This window comes from Protopterus annectens, chromosome 6.part0, assembly GCF_019279795.1.
Source record: "Protopterus annectens isolate FY-2018-M chromosome 6.part0, PAN1.0, whole genome shotgun sequence".
Classification (NCBI taxonomy): Eukaryota; Metazoa; Chordata; order Ceratodontiformes; family Protopteridae; genus Protopterus; species Protopterus annectens.
The window spans coordinates 24,620,320-24,634,131 of NC_056737.1; the positions used below are offsets into that span (position 1 = coordinate 24,620,320).

The 13,812-nt window shown below is 42.3% G+C and overlaps 1 protein-coding gene across 5 annotated transcripts in view; it reads right to left on the bottom strand.

The window, feature by feature from the left end:
- HECTD1 (HECT domain E3 ubiquitin protein ligase 1) overlaps positions 1-13,812 on the bottom strand; it is a 4,301,832-nt gene that overhangs the window by 892,145 nt on the left and 3,395,875 nt on the right. The gene's annotated exons all lie outside the window — the stretch shown is intronic.

The window sequence follows — 13,812 nt, forward strand, 5'->3', positions numbered from 1 at the left end:
GGTACCAGGAATAGTCTGGAATAAAAACCTTGATCCTGTTCTTTTGCAGGTACCTCTTGAATAGCTTTCATGTCCATGAGAGCTGAAATTTGTTTTTGTGCCTCTGCCCTTTGATTTTGTGGCAGGTTTGGCATGCCTCTCATTTTTGGAAGGGTGTGAAAGTGGAATCTATAGCTCCTGTCTATAATGTCCAAAATCCATTTGTCTTTTGTCACAATATGCCAATTTTTTGAAAATAAAGCCAGTTTTCCGCCTAAAGGTGCTGCCATTAAAGCTTTGCTTGGCATGCAGAGGGGAAAGTCATTGTGTTTGCTTTCTGAATGACTGTGATTTATCTTCTCCACCTCTTGGTGTAGGCGTTTGCCATTGTCTGGCTCTATCTGATCCTTGAGATTGCCCTCTACCCCTCGGGCACCTGTATCTACCTCTTTGAGGTCTGTCCGTGGCTGGAAAGGACCAATTTTTTGAAGGCCAGTTTCTGCTGAAACGTGGAGGTTGTACCTGTAGGAAATCTTTCACTGTTTGCATTGATCTTGCCTTTTCCTCCATTTTCTTCAGTACCTCCTCAGCTTTAACACCAAACAATACATCTTTTTGAAGAGGTGCATCTAGTAATTTAGCTTTGACATGATCTGGTAAGGTTTGCTCTTTGAGCCAAGCATGTCTACGTATGACAGACCCTGTAACAGCAGTTCTACATGAGGCCAAGCATCAAAACCACATTGCAAGGTATGTTTACCCACTTGCTCTGCACTATGCAACAAATCCTGCAACTCCTTTACATCTGGTTGCTCAGGTTGTGTCATCTTGCTTTTCAATTGAGATAACAAAAACTGTTGATACTTTAACATATGGAACTGACAGTTTAATGCCCTCATGGTTAAAGTGGCCAAGGTGTATACCTTTTCCCCCCACCTTTCTAAAGCTCTGGAATCTCTCTCTGAAGGTAATGGGTTTTTGGCAGTAGAGGCCTTAATTCCCTTGGGACCCTGTGAAATAGTTTCAGGGTCAGCAGCATGGCTTTTGTATAGGAATTGGTGTGAATCCGGAACCCGGTAATACCTGTCAGTTTAACAGGAGCTGGAGGTAAAGAATCTGGGTTGAGGCTGGCTTCTGTATACACATCATCTAATATATCCAAGACAGGAGGGATAGCCAGAGGCCTGTGCTGAGGAAGCAAGAGAAAATCCCTGAGCCTTTTCTTGGAATCTGAGTAATCTTGACCTTCCCAGTGAAAGTGTTCCCTCAAAGTATGTAAGGTTTCCCCAAAGGAATAGTCCTCGAGGAGGGGGGGGGGGTGGGGAGACCGAGGGAATGGACTCCTCAGCATCAGAATCTTCAAAAGGGGAATATGAGTATTCCTGTTCCTCAGAATGTTCTGAGGTAATAGAGGCTTGGTCTGAGGAAGGGTCTTCCTCCAATCTGGGCCTTTTGTCCGAGGGGGGTTGAGAACCCCTGATAAGAGTAATCAAATCCTCAGCCATTTTGAGCATCTGTTTTTTAGGCATGGGGCCTTGAGAGGGGCTCTGTGGAGCTTGTCTTTTAGTTTTCATGGCTGCTTTAGATTTAGTGAAAGCCTTAATGGAAAAAGAGGAAGGCCTGAAGACACCTTGAGAGGTGGCAGACCTGTCTAAACTCTGAGTTTCCCCGCCAAGAGTGGCGTCGGTATCTGTAGTCGGAGTGGGGGCCGAGGAGCCTGCGACCTCGGTCACAGGAGACACCGCTAAAGAAGTGTCATCGGTACTCAGGGGCTGCGTAGGCATCTCGCTGAGAACCGGAGCACCTGTAGCCGGCTTTAGCGTGGTGTCGGTAGAAGTCACGGACCTCGTATGTTGGTCCTTATCTTTGCGTCTTTTACTCAAAACTAGAGTTGGAGTATCCGACGACATAATGTAATTAAACTTTTTACCAAAATAGTGTTGGGCGAACTCCGCCCGACGCTTAATAGTGCGTTTTTTTAATCTAGTACAAAAACGACAGGCCGAGACGTCGTGGTCTGGGCCTAAGCAAGGAATGCAGAAGGAATGGAAATCCTTATGCGGTATTTGCTTCCCACATGAAATGCAATTATTAACTTTGTCTGACATCGGTCTGAGGCAAGAAAAATTTCCCCAACGGGGTACTTAGCTTTCAAGAAGACTTCGGCTGAAATATTTTTCGTAAATCTCAGGAGCTGGCTGACCAGCACTTGCGAACTGCTTCTGCTTCGGGCACCGCGCGGCAAGAAAGACTGAAGAAAATGGTGTCGGCTGGTTCTTTTATACCCCTGCCGCACTGACGTCAGGGAAGAAGCGATGACAACCGACGCCGGACCTAGACTTTGGAATTCGGCCGACCGAGGACCCGCCTGACGGCAGGATAACCCATCTGTTATGACTGCAGCTGTATGCACGATGAACATCTACCACTAAACACTAACAGTGATTAATAAAAGAATTTTCTTTTTTTTTTAGAAGGAGATAGACAGAAAGGTTAACCTCAAACTTAAATGGAAAAATACAATAATAATCAAGTTTTATACGACCTGAGCCAGTAGAACAACCTCGCAGCAGAAGCGGCAAATGAGATCTGGTTATCTAGCGCCAGGCATCATGAGATATAGGGGGGCCTCGAGCCAGTAAGCAGCTTTCGAGCTTTTGAAGATGGCCGAGTTGGAGCCGAGGATCGGCTCTGAACACAACCTGCAAGAATGAAGGCAAGACAGACAACTTAACATTGAAGTGTTCCACAGCCATAAGTGCTTGTAGCTCCAAAACTCATCTGGCTGAAGTGATGACCAGGAGCAAGGTTGTTTTCCAAGAGAGGAACTTTAACTCTGCTGGTGCTGCAGGCTCAAAGGGGAGAAGCGTGAGCTTTTCCAACACAAAGTTAAGGTCCCAAGCAGGGGTAGGGGCTGCTCTTGGTGGCCTTAAGTTGTTAGCCCCTCTCAGGAACTGCTTGATGAGAGGGTGCGAGAAGAGAGCTGGCTCAGTGCTCTAATGAGCAGAGATGGCAGAGGCATGGATCTTAATGGAAGAGAAGGATAGGCCCCTGTGGAGTAGGTCTGCTAGGTAATCCAGGATGAGAGGTAAAGGAAGGCTGTGCTGGGTCCGCTCCTTTAGTTTGGATCCAGGAACAATACCTTTTCCACTTGTCAGCATAGGATTTTCTAGTACTGGGTCATCTGGCTTCACGTATGACATCCAGTACCTGCTTGCTTAGGCTGGCCACTGGAAGAGAAGTCAAGGCATAAGCCAGGCTGCAAGGATCAGGGTTTGCAACTGCGGATGTAGGAACTGTCCCTCCTGCTGAGTCAGGAGAGTTGGAAACTGTGGGAGGTGCCATGGTGGCAACAGTGACAGACTGCGCAGTAGTGGGTATCAGTGTTGGCCCAGTCTACGGCAATCAGGACTGCCCTTGGTCTTCCTCCCTTATCTTGACTAATACTCTTGCAAGAAGAGGGAGAAAAGCATAGACTGAGAGGTTTGCCCACTGGAAGGATAGGGCATCCACTTTCCAGGCCTTGCTGTGAGGTTCCCTGGTGCAGAGTTTGCTGAGCTGGTGGTTGTAGGGGGAGGAAAATAGGTCCACCTTCGGGGTACCCCATTCCTGGGTCACAAGGCTGAAGGTGTTGTGGCTTAATTGCCACTTGTGTGGGTCTAGGAGATTTCTGCTTAAGTTGTCTGCCAGAAAGTTTTGTTTGCCTGTCAGGAATTGAGTTTGCAGATGGACTTGAATGTCCAAGGCCGTGTTCCACCAGGCCATGGCTAGCCTGCAGAGTGGGTAGGAATGGGATCCCCCCCTGCTTGTTGATGTACCACATAACTGTGGTGTTGTCCGTTTTTATTAGCAGTTGCCCTGGAAAGATTAGGGATATGAAAGCTGTCAAGGCATTCTATACAGCTAGCATCTCTTTTTGGTTGATGTGCAGATGAATTTGACTTGGGCTCCAGTGGCCCTGAATACATATTCCGGCCATGTGCCCCCCCCCAGGCATAGTCTGATGTGTCTGTGGTTAGGGTATGTGCAGCATGGGGTTGTGTAAAGGGAAGCCCCTTGTTGTGGTTGCATGCTGTTGCCCACCAGAGGAACTCTTTCCTTAGACAAGGTATCATAGGTATGATAGTTTCCAAGTCCTGAGAATGTTGGCACCAAAGATTTTTTTTTTTTTTAAGTGCCACTGAAGTTTCCTCATATGCAGTCTGGCATATGGAATTAGTAGAATGCAGGAGGCCATGAACCCTAGAGCTTGCAAGATTTTCCTTGTGGATTAACTAGATTCTGGTGGCCATTTGAGAGAAGTAGTCGGTCAGGTTTGTTTTTCTGGAGTAAGGAATGCCATCTGGGATGCTGTGCCCAAGCTTGCTCCCAGGAATACAATTTTTTGACTGGGGACAAGTTTGGATTTCTTTTCGCTGATAGTGTACCCCAGGGAGGTTAGAAGGTCCTTTACAAATGTCAGGTGCTGCAACAGCTTTTCCTGACTGTCTGCCTGAATCAGACAATCGTCCAAGTAGGGGTAAATTTGAATATTTCTCTGTCTGCAATAGGCAATGGAGCCAGGCATTTTGTGAAAACTCTGGGAGCAGTGGGTAAGCCAAAGGAAAGTGCAGAGAAAGTACAGTTGTGTACACTTCCCACAAATGTAGATGTTCGAGTGTATTCACTCCGCAGTCATCATACTTAGGTTATCTGCCTGTGGGTAGCTCTCAGTCGGCCCAAATACCAGAGACTTAGCATTTCTGCATTGGATGCGGTCACTCCAGGACTGATGTCAGGTCATCAGGGGGATAAAAACAGGCAGCCGATACCATTACATCAGTCTTTCTTGCAGAGAAGCCTGAAGCAGAGGCAGTTTGCAAGTGCCGGTCGGCCACTACCTGAATTTTCGTTTACAAATTTAATAATCCTGAAGTCTTCTAAAGCTAAGTACCCCATTGGGGATCCTTTTTTCTTGCTCTAACCGATGTCAGAAAAAGTTAGCAAATGTCTTGCCTGTGGAAAAGCAAATACCTCACAGAGATTTTCATTCTTACTGCATCAACTGATAATGCATAGGTCCTGCCCCAAAACGTAGACATTTCCTGCAGGAGTCCCTGATTGGGATGTGCAGATAGACCTCCTTTAGATCTAGAGTGGCTAACCAGGCATCTTTGGATAGCACAGGGAGAAGTTGCTGTAGGGTGAGCATTTTGAATTTTAGTACCACCAGGAAGGTGTTTAGAATGGATAGATTGTGTGCCAAGTGCCCTCTTTTCTGGGTACCAGGAAAAGTCTGGAATAAAAACCTTGGCCTATATGTTCTGCAGGAACAGGCTGAATTGCCCTTATGGAGTGCAAGGACTGAACTTGGTTTTGTACCTATGCCCACTGGTTTGTAGGAAGGTCTGGGAACCCTTTTGGGGTTGGCAGCGTGAGGAAATAAAATTTTTACCCCTGGGATACTATGTGGAGGACCCATCAGTCGTTGGTGATGGATGTCCAGTTTTTTGCACAGTGGACAAGTTTTCCTCCTAGGGGCATGAGCAATTGGGCAGAGGTGAAGAGAAGAGTTGAGAAGTCATTGTTAATTCTTTCCATAAGGGAGTAGCTTAGCACTTCCTGTTTTAGAAATGGAGGTACTCCGTTGCTTAGATCTCTGCATATCCTGAGACTGTAGTCTGGGGGGGGTCTGTTTCCCCTATGTCTAGTATGAGGTGGCCTTGAGGGGGCTGGAAAGGACCAATGTTTTGAGGGGCAATGCCTACTGAATCTTGGAGGCTGCACTTGCAAAAAATCTTTGCCTGTCTGCATAGACTTAGCTTTTTCTTCCTTCTTTTTTAAAACCTCTTCGGCTTTGGTGCCAAACAGATTGTCCTTGTTCAGAGGGGTGTCCAATAATTTTTATTTGACATGGTCTGGCAAAGTCTGCTCCTTAAGACAGGCATACCTTCTAAGTACAGAACCTGTGACTGTTGCCCTGCAAGATGCTTCTAGGGTGTCAAACCCACATTGCAGGGTATGCTTGCTGACTTGGCTTGCACAGTGCATAAGCTCCTGTAACTTTTTTTTCTGCACAGTCAGGGAAGGTAGATAATTTTTGATCAATAAGTTCCACAGTATGCTGCTGGTATTTCAGCATGTGGAACTGACAATTTAATGTTCTAATGGGAAGAATTGCAGAGGTTTATACTTTTTTACCCCATCTGTCTAAAGCTCAGGAATCCTGTCCAAGGGGGTGGGATTCTTAGCTGTAGTGTCCTTGGGAGATGACCTCTGGGTCAGTAGTAGAATTTTTGAAAAGAAACTTGTGAGAGTCAGGGACTGCGCAGTACCTACCAGGTTTCCTGGGATCAGGGGGAAAAGTATCAGGAGTTAGACTGGACTCAATAAAGACATCATCCACAACATCCAGAACAGGAGGGATAGCTAAGGGTCTGTGCTGTGGTTAAGTCTAAAAATTCCCTGGGTCAATCTTTGGACTGAGGAAAATCCTGGCATTCCCAAAGGAAATGATCTCTCAAAGTAAGTAGGGTTTTACCAAAAGAAAAATTCTCTGGAGGAGAGGCAGAAGGAATGGATTCCTCTGCATATGAATCCTCATAGGCAGACAAGGGCTTGTCTTCATAACCAGAAACCTCAGTCTCGTCGAACTCTTGCTCAGAAAAAGCTGCTCGGGACAAGTCTCTTTCTTTTAGCAGAGGAAGGCTGGCTTCCCCTAATCAGCATGATCAGGTCTTCCGCCATTTTAAGCATCTGAGATTGCAAGGAAGCAGGCGCTTGAGTTTGGGTCGTCGGTTTTTTAGGCATAGCTCGTACTCTTGGCCTTAGAAACTTGGAAGTTTTAGAAAGAACTGAAGAAGAGACTGACGTCATTGGTTTGAGTCGAATATCGGTAGTGCGAATAATTTCCTCAGAAGCTGATGCCTGCAGAGCGGCTCTGGACCCATCCGAGGTAGAGACATCCACAGGTTCCATAGTCAAAGAAGAGTCTCGCGACATACCGGACTCTGAACGGGTCTCGGTAGTGGCATGCAAATCCATCTAGGTGGGCATTAAGGGCTGCTAAAGCACCTCACCGAGTATCGGTGAACTGGCGACTAGCTTAACGGAGTGTCATTGGCAGTTTTGGCCCTGTGCGGTCTGACTCTGTCTTTATCCTTACGTTTTTTCAGAAGATTGGTAGTCGGGTGGCTTACTGAAACCATTTCGGAATATATCTAGAACGAAAGTACTTAGCTACAGTAAGGGCCCGACGACAAATAGTTTGGGTGTTGAACAAAGGACAAAACCGGCAGCGAGGTACGTCATAGTCTGGGCCTAAACAGGTGACGCAGTAAAAATAGAAATCTCGGTGTGGTATTTGCTTTCCTCAGGCAAGACAATTGTTCATTTTTTCTGACATCGGTTAGAGCAAGAAAAAAGGATCCCAATGGGGTACTTAGCTTTAGAAGACTTCAAGATGATTCAATTTCAGAAACGAAAACTCAGGTAGCAGCCGGCCAGCACTCGTGCGAACTGCTTCTGCTTCAGGCTCCTCGGCAAGAAAGACTAATGTAATGGCGTCGGCTGCCTATTTGCATACCACTGACAACCTGACATCCGTCCTGAAGCGACAGCAACCGATGCAGAAATACTAAGCCTCTGGTATTCGGACCGACTGAGGGCTACCCCTGGCAGGATAACCCAAGTGTGATGACTGCAACAGTGAAACACGAAGATATTAGCTTTGACAAATCTTTTTCTGAAGAAAAACTACTCGTTTGTCACTGAGTAGCAGCACACTCATTAGTGCCTGTGAGGGGACAGTCTCGGCAACAGTCTAGGCCAAGATGGAGGAAATCTGGGAAAAAAGCATGGGACCAGGAGGAGACAAGTCTGGTAGAGAAGTACTAGCTTGAGGTAGAGTAGAAGACCTTGGTGTCTTAACTGGAAAACATTTCTCCAATAGGGAAAGTTCTTCTGCCTTTCTTCTTTCCTTTTTCTTCTCAGAAGGAATATGCACAAGTGAGCCTGTCAGCATAGAAACTCCAGGAATAATCTCCTTAACAACTAGCTTGTTGCGCCAATCGACTAAGGTTCTGACACTGAAACATTTGCAAATGCAGCAGTCGCTACTGAGATGCAATGGTTCCAAACAAACTAGACAGAGTTCAAGTAGACCTTGAGGTAGCAATTTATTCTTGCATCGTCTGCACTTTCTAGATATTTACTTAGCTTCTTTTTCCACTGCTAAATAATTCACAATTGTACACTATCCACCTATGAAAAATCAAACCACAGAAAGAGAGGAAACAAAGACAAGGCCATAGGCCCAAAGATGAACCAAAGGAAAAAGGGGGAACAAGACCAGATATATAGGAAACAATGCAGTCAAAGATTCAATAAACTAAAGTGAACTGCTTCACCATCCTTTCATAACAAAAATAAATAAATAAAATAAGCAGATCTAGCAAGCGTTTGGCAGGCAAGGAAAGGGTCTCCAAAAATAAAGGCAGTACCCAACCCCAAGATACAGTCCAACAGGTCTGAATGACCATCTGCAGATGGTACTCCCTTTTTCATACAGCGGTAAGCCTTTAAATCTTCCCCAAAATCTCTCTCTCCATTTCTCACTCTCTCGCTGTCTCTCACTCTGGCAACAGATAATCTCAGACAAATGGGTTCCTGGAGTGATATCAGGGACAGAGATGGCAGTTACAATCTCTTAAACCCTCCTTTTCAGGGGACTCCTCATTCAACAAAATCAGCAACTGGTGGCACAGGGGGTAATAAAAGCTGTCCCCTACTCCTCTAATAGGAAAAGGCTTTTTATTCAAGAATGTTTCTGGAACCAAAGAAAGAAGTCTGTTAGGGACCAGTCTTGGAACTTTCCTTTCTAAACCAATTTGTGAAAGTCTTAGGAGTTCAAAATGCTATCCCATCACAACCTGTTACCTCAGATTCCCGTTTAAGTTTCTTAGTTACTCTAGATTTAAGGGATGCATATCATCACATTCCTATAGTCTCAGATTTCAAACGTTTCTTAAGGTTTTCTGTGTTTTGATGACAGTTTCAGTTCTCTGCATTATCCTTTGGGTTATCTACTGTTCCAAGGGTATTCACAAAGTGTCTAGCCACAGTGATAGCTTGTTGCAAACTGCAGGGTACTCACATTTTCCTTAAACAACTTGCTTATCTTTGCAGTCTCTTTTTGAAAGTGTCAAAAAATTCTCACTTGGGTCAGAGATCAACTTCACAGACTGTCCTCAAGAGAACATTCGAAAGTCTAGATTGACTTCTACTCACAGGATTGTTTCCCTGGGGTGTTTCCTAGATACCTCAGTTAAGAGTATTTCTTCCACAGGAAATAGCAAATATATATCTGGATCTATTCTCATGTTTTTACATTCGATCCAGCATTTCAAAAAAAGGAGTTTCTCAGGATACTAGAATTCATTCATCCATGACTCTAGTGATTCCTTTAGCCAGAATCCACATCAGAAAAATTCAGTGGTATCCAAAATCTGTATTGTCACAACCATCAATATCCCCTAACATACAAGATTCCTGTTTTGGAATTTGTAACACAGGAAATTGCTTTGGTGGAGAGACCGACCCCCCCCAATCCAGGTCTACCATCTTCTGTTCCAGCTCATGCACAATCAACTACAGACACCTCAGACTTTGCTCAGAGAGTGGTGTCTGTGGGTGTAAAAGTGTAGAAACTTCGGAACAAAAAGGACAGACCAAAGCACAAACAAAGTTGGCAGTCATACATCCTTTCAAAATCTCAATCTAATGTGCCCTGGGTCATTATAAATGATTACAGAAAACACCAAAGTGATGAGATTCTTAAACAAAAGGGGGGTATAGATCTCACACACTGTGCACACTAGCCATGGCAGCCTGGGATACAGAATTAAGTACAATCTCACTCTACAGGCATCATACATCTCAACAGAGTAAAATATTGTGGCAGATAAGCTGAACAGGTCCATGTCAGACCCTCATGACCAAAAAAGATAACTCAGGGGGTTTCTTTCAGGATTTGATCAATCTGTGGAGAACACCTAAAGAAGAGCTTTTGCCTCCATTCACAACAAACTAGCAAAATTCTGCTTCTGGACTTCTGGAAAACAAGCAAGAGCAAATTGAAATACCAGCTATAGTTAAGTTTTTTAGTTGAATCTAGAACAGATGCTGCTGTTAAAAAGGGGTAATTAGGTATGTAAAATATTGTATGATGACTTAAGAATCAAACTAAAGACGTTTGTTTGTGTAACCATTTTTATACCCCAAACAGACTTTAGATAATTTTTTCGTAAGGTGGATGGCAAATGCTGGAGGTGTAATAGGAAAAAGGGAGGTAACAAGTTTTTTTAGGTTAAAATAATGAGTTTGGCAAACTTAAAAAAGAAATTAGAGAGTACTTTGTCATAAATATTGAAGGAGCAATTAGTTGTAACAAAGGAAACGGTTCTTTTGAGCTGGGATATAGGATCTGAATTACCTAGACATAGTAGGGCCTTTGTAAGTTTAATGCCATTGGCTTGTCAAAAAACAATTAGTAGAAAATGGAAATGAAAATCTAAACCATCTGCAACTGATGCAATAAATACTATAAAGACAATAAAAGAAGTGTAGATGGGACAATTAGAAATTAGGAAAAGTAAACAGAAATAAATGGAACTTGTGGGAAGATTACATGCAGAATAATGATCAGAGCCATAGCCCCCCCCCCCCCCTTCTCCGATCTGTTGCTTCTGCCTAGAAGGAGAAGCACCAGTTCCCTAACACCTTACTTCCACCTCACTTCCCTGTGATGAAGAAAAAAAAAAAGTCCCTTCTTCTATCTGACACTTCTGCTCAAGAGGTTCGAGTCATAACGCTCTGCTTAACAGCAAAGAAAAAAATATGTTCTCTGATTAAGACCTTAAGAGTGTCATATTCTAAAGTCCTCCACCTCTGCTTCTTAACCTGGTGTCTATGTGAGGAGTATTAAATTTAAAAAGGATATGTCGACCATGTCACTGACTCTTTGCACCCTGAGAAGCTGCCCCATCATGTCACCCTAGCTTTGTTTCTGATGTTGGAGTAAATGAAAATTGTTGAAAAGAAAATACATGTATACTGCATGAAAATAAAAATGGAATATTTTTTTCTAATCTGTTATAGTACATGTACCTAAGTTACCTTTTAAAAATGTGGCATTTAAGAAAGATGTTAAAAACTTCTGTAGGTGATTAATGCACCAAGACCAGTTATGATAGGAGGAAAATAAAGACATGGGTACACTACATGGAAAGGGGTGCACACAATGGCATAAACACAGACATGCATAACAAAATGACAGATTATCTGAAGGTACTGAACGTTAACACAATCTAAATGGATGAATGACTGAAATGGGTTTTCTGGTGGACGATATTAGGCTGAAACATTCAGTAAAATGGAAACTGTAAATAAACTACATAAAATGATAAAAGATGGCAAAAAGATAAATAATTTACAACTATTGGGAGGAGTACTACAATTACATAAGCAAGTTAAGGAAGATTTATCCTAGCCCACACACATACCACAAAAATGAATTTTTTTTTGTTTGGACACCTCCTTAAAGAGCAAGTGCAAAGCTGTTTTTACTACAGTTTCGTTTGCAGTAATTATGCGGTCATCATGCAATGTGGACTTCTTGGTTCTAAAACTTGTAGTTTTTTTTTTTACTTTGGTTTATTCACTGGAACTATATTAAGTTCATAAAACCTGTGTTTGTATTTCCTGTACACTGAGCAGTTGCCATATACTTCCCACATTTAGTTATGTGGATCCAGCATTATGAAGATGCCAATAAGAGGGGTAATCACCTACTAGTGGATGGGCACGTTTTCCTGTACTCAAATAATTTTCTATATGTAAAGTCACTCAGTCAGGTAATCATACAAGTAAATAAATAATGAAATGCATTTATAGTCAAAGAAAACATTAGAAATGGAATTGGATTATATTTCCTGTGAAGTATATAATGCTTGGCATACAACACTACAATAAAAAGTTGTATACAACGGGATGATCACTCTTAGGAAGAAAATGACGGCAGTATGAATCACGGCAATGACAGTCTACAGTAACGTATATTCGTAGGTGGTGTACATTGAGTGGATTAGTGCTAGAAAGAAAAACGTCAACTGAACAAAAGGTCTATCTGTTTGAGGGACTGTACCTGATGGAAAACCAGACTGTCTGCATTATTAAACTCCATACATAGATACAGCTGTACTGCAAACTTCTGAAGCCAGTGGGGAAGCCTGGGACCACACACTTGGTACAATGCTGAGTGAGCCATCCTACAAACTCCTTGTAGGAATGTTTTGCAGTAATCTGTTGTCAAAAGAGATTTAATTCCCTGGTGACCCATTACTTATCTTGGATAGGGAGGATGCAGTATGATGGTCCTTACAGTTGGAACGCCAGCACTAAAGATCTTCATGGTCATGCAACTCCATCTGTATTTAAAATCTTGTTGCCTGCCATCAAACCAGCTCTAGCATACAGGTGGAGTTGCTGTACCGCACAATACTGATAAGACACGAGCTATGCTCAAAATAGTTGAGATTCTGTAACAGAATGCTTTGGAATCTCAGAATATTTTCCAGATATAGTAAAAATCCCTTCAATTCAGTATCTCGAGGTATAGAACTGCAAACTGTTTGCCCCCATTACAATGTAATCAGAAGGTGCCACCTGAAGAGAGAATCAAGAGTTATACAGCTGATCAACACACAGTACATACAAACCTAAGATTAAAAAAAAAGTCACTTCACTGACGCAATTAGAGTAAACACTGCATATTTTAGCATCATTAAGCCTACTTTACATGCTGAGTACATAATTACAACAAAAAGAAGTGGTAAACAAACTTTGCACATGAAATGCAAGTATTTTAGACTCCTGCAAGACTTTCTATAACGTACCCGGGGTGTTACACTTGCTTGCTGGAAATGGAATACTAATTTAATATATATCTTTCAGCAAAGACCTGAATCAGAACAATTTAAATGAAGAATAAAGTACATGGATAATATAATTTAGCCAGAAAAAATTCTAACTATGCCATCTCCCTGGATTAGTTTAGATAAAACAGAGGAAATAGTGAAAAAGGGCAAGGAATTTGGTAGATATGTTGTTTCTAGTTGTGAAGAAAGCAATCACCAGAAAATGGAAAAGAGTGGATCAATCAACAGAATAAGGCATTAAGCAAATTATTAATATGATAAAAGAAATAGAAGTATTATCAAATGTCAAAACAGTACAAAAAAATCCTGAAATGGATGCCTCGAACACTGTAATGTAGAAGGGAACTCTGAGTAATGAATGACTTATGTGAGCAGTTTATTTTGTATTAACCTATTTTTCAAGTTTGATTATAATGCAGAACCTCTCTGGCAAATAGGTATAAGCAACTACTTAGTGATAATTTGCTCCAAACGAGTTCAATTTTATATACATTTGATTATTTGACTAACAGCTGGAAGAAAAACATTGTGCTGAAATTCTGTTAGTGATCTGAGTTTATTAATATAATTGTCAAACTTAAAAAAAAACAATTCAAAGATATCAAAAAATCATGACTGTCATAAAGCAGTGGAACAACAATGTTTAGAAAGTGAATAACAAAGGACAAAGCAACACCAAAATGACAGAAGAAAAATGAACAGGCATACCAAAAATGTTAGAACACAAACTTAAAAGTAAATACAGTAAATACAAACAACTGTTTTAACATGACTGCAAGAAATATGTAGGTTTTCAAAATGTCACCAGTACTTCAAAGTATAGGCAATATGAGAAAACGAAAAAAGCAGGAATATGAAA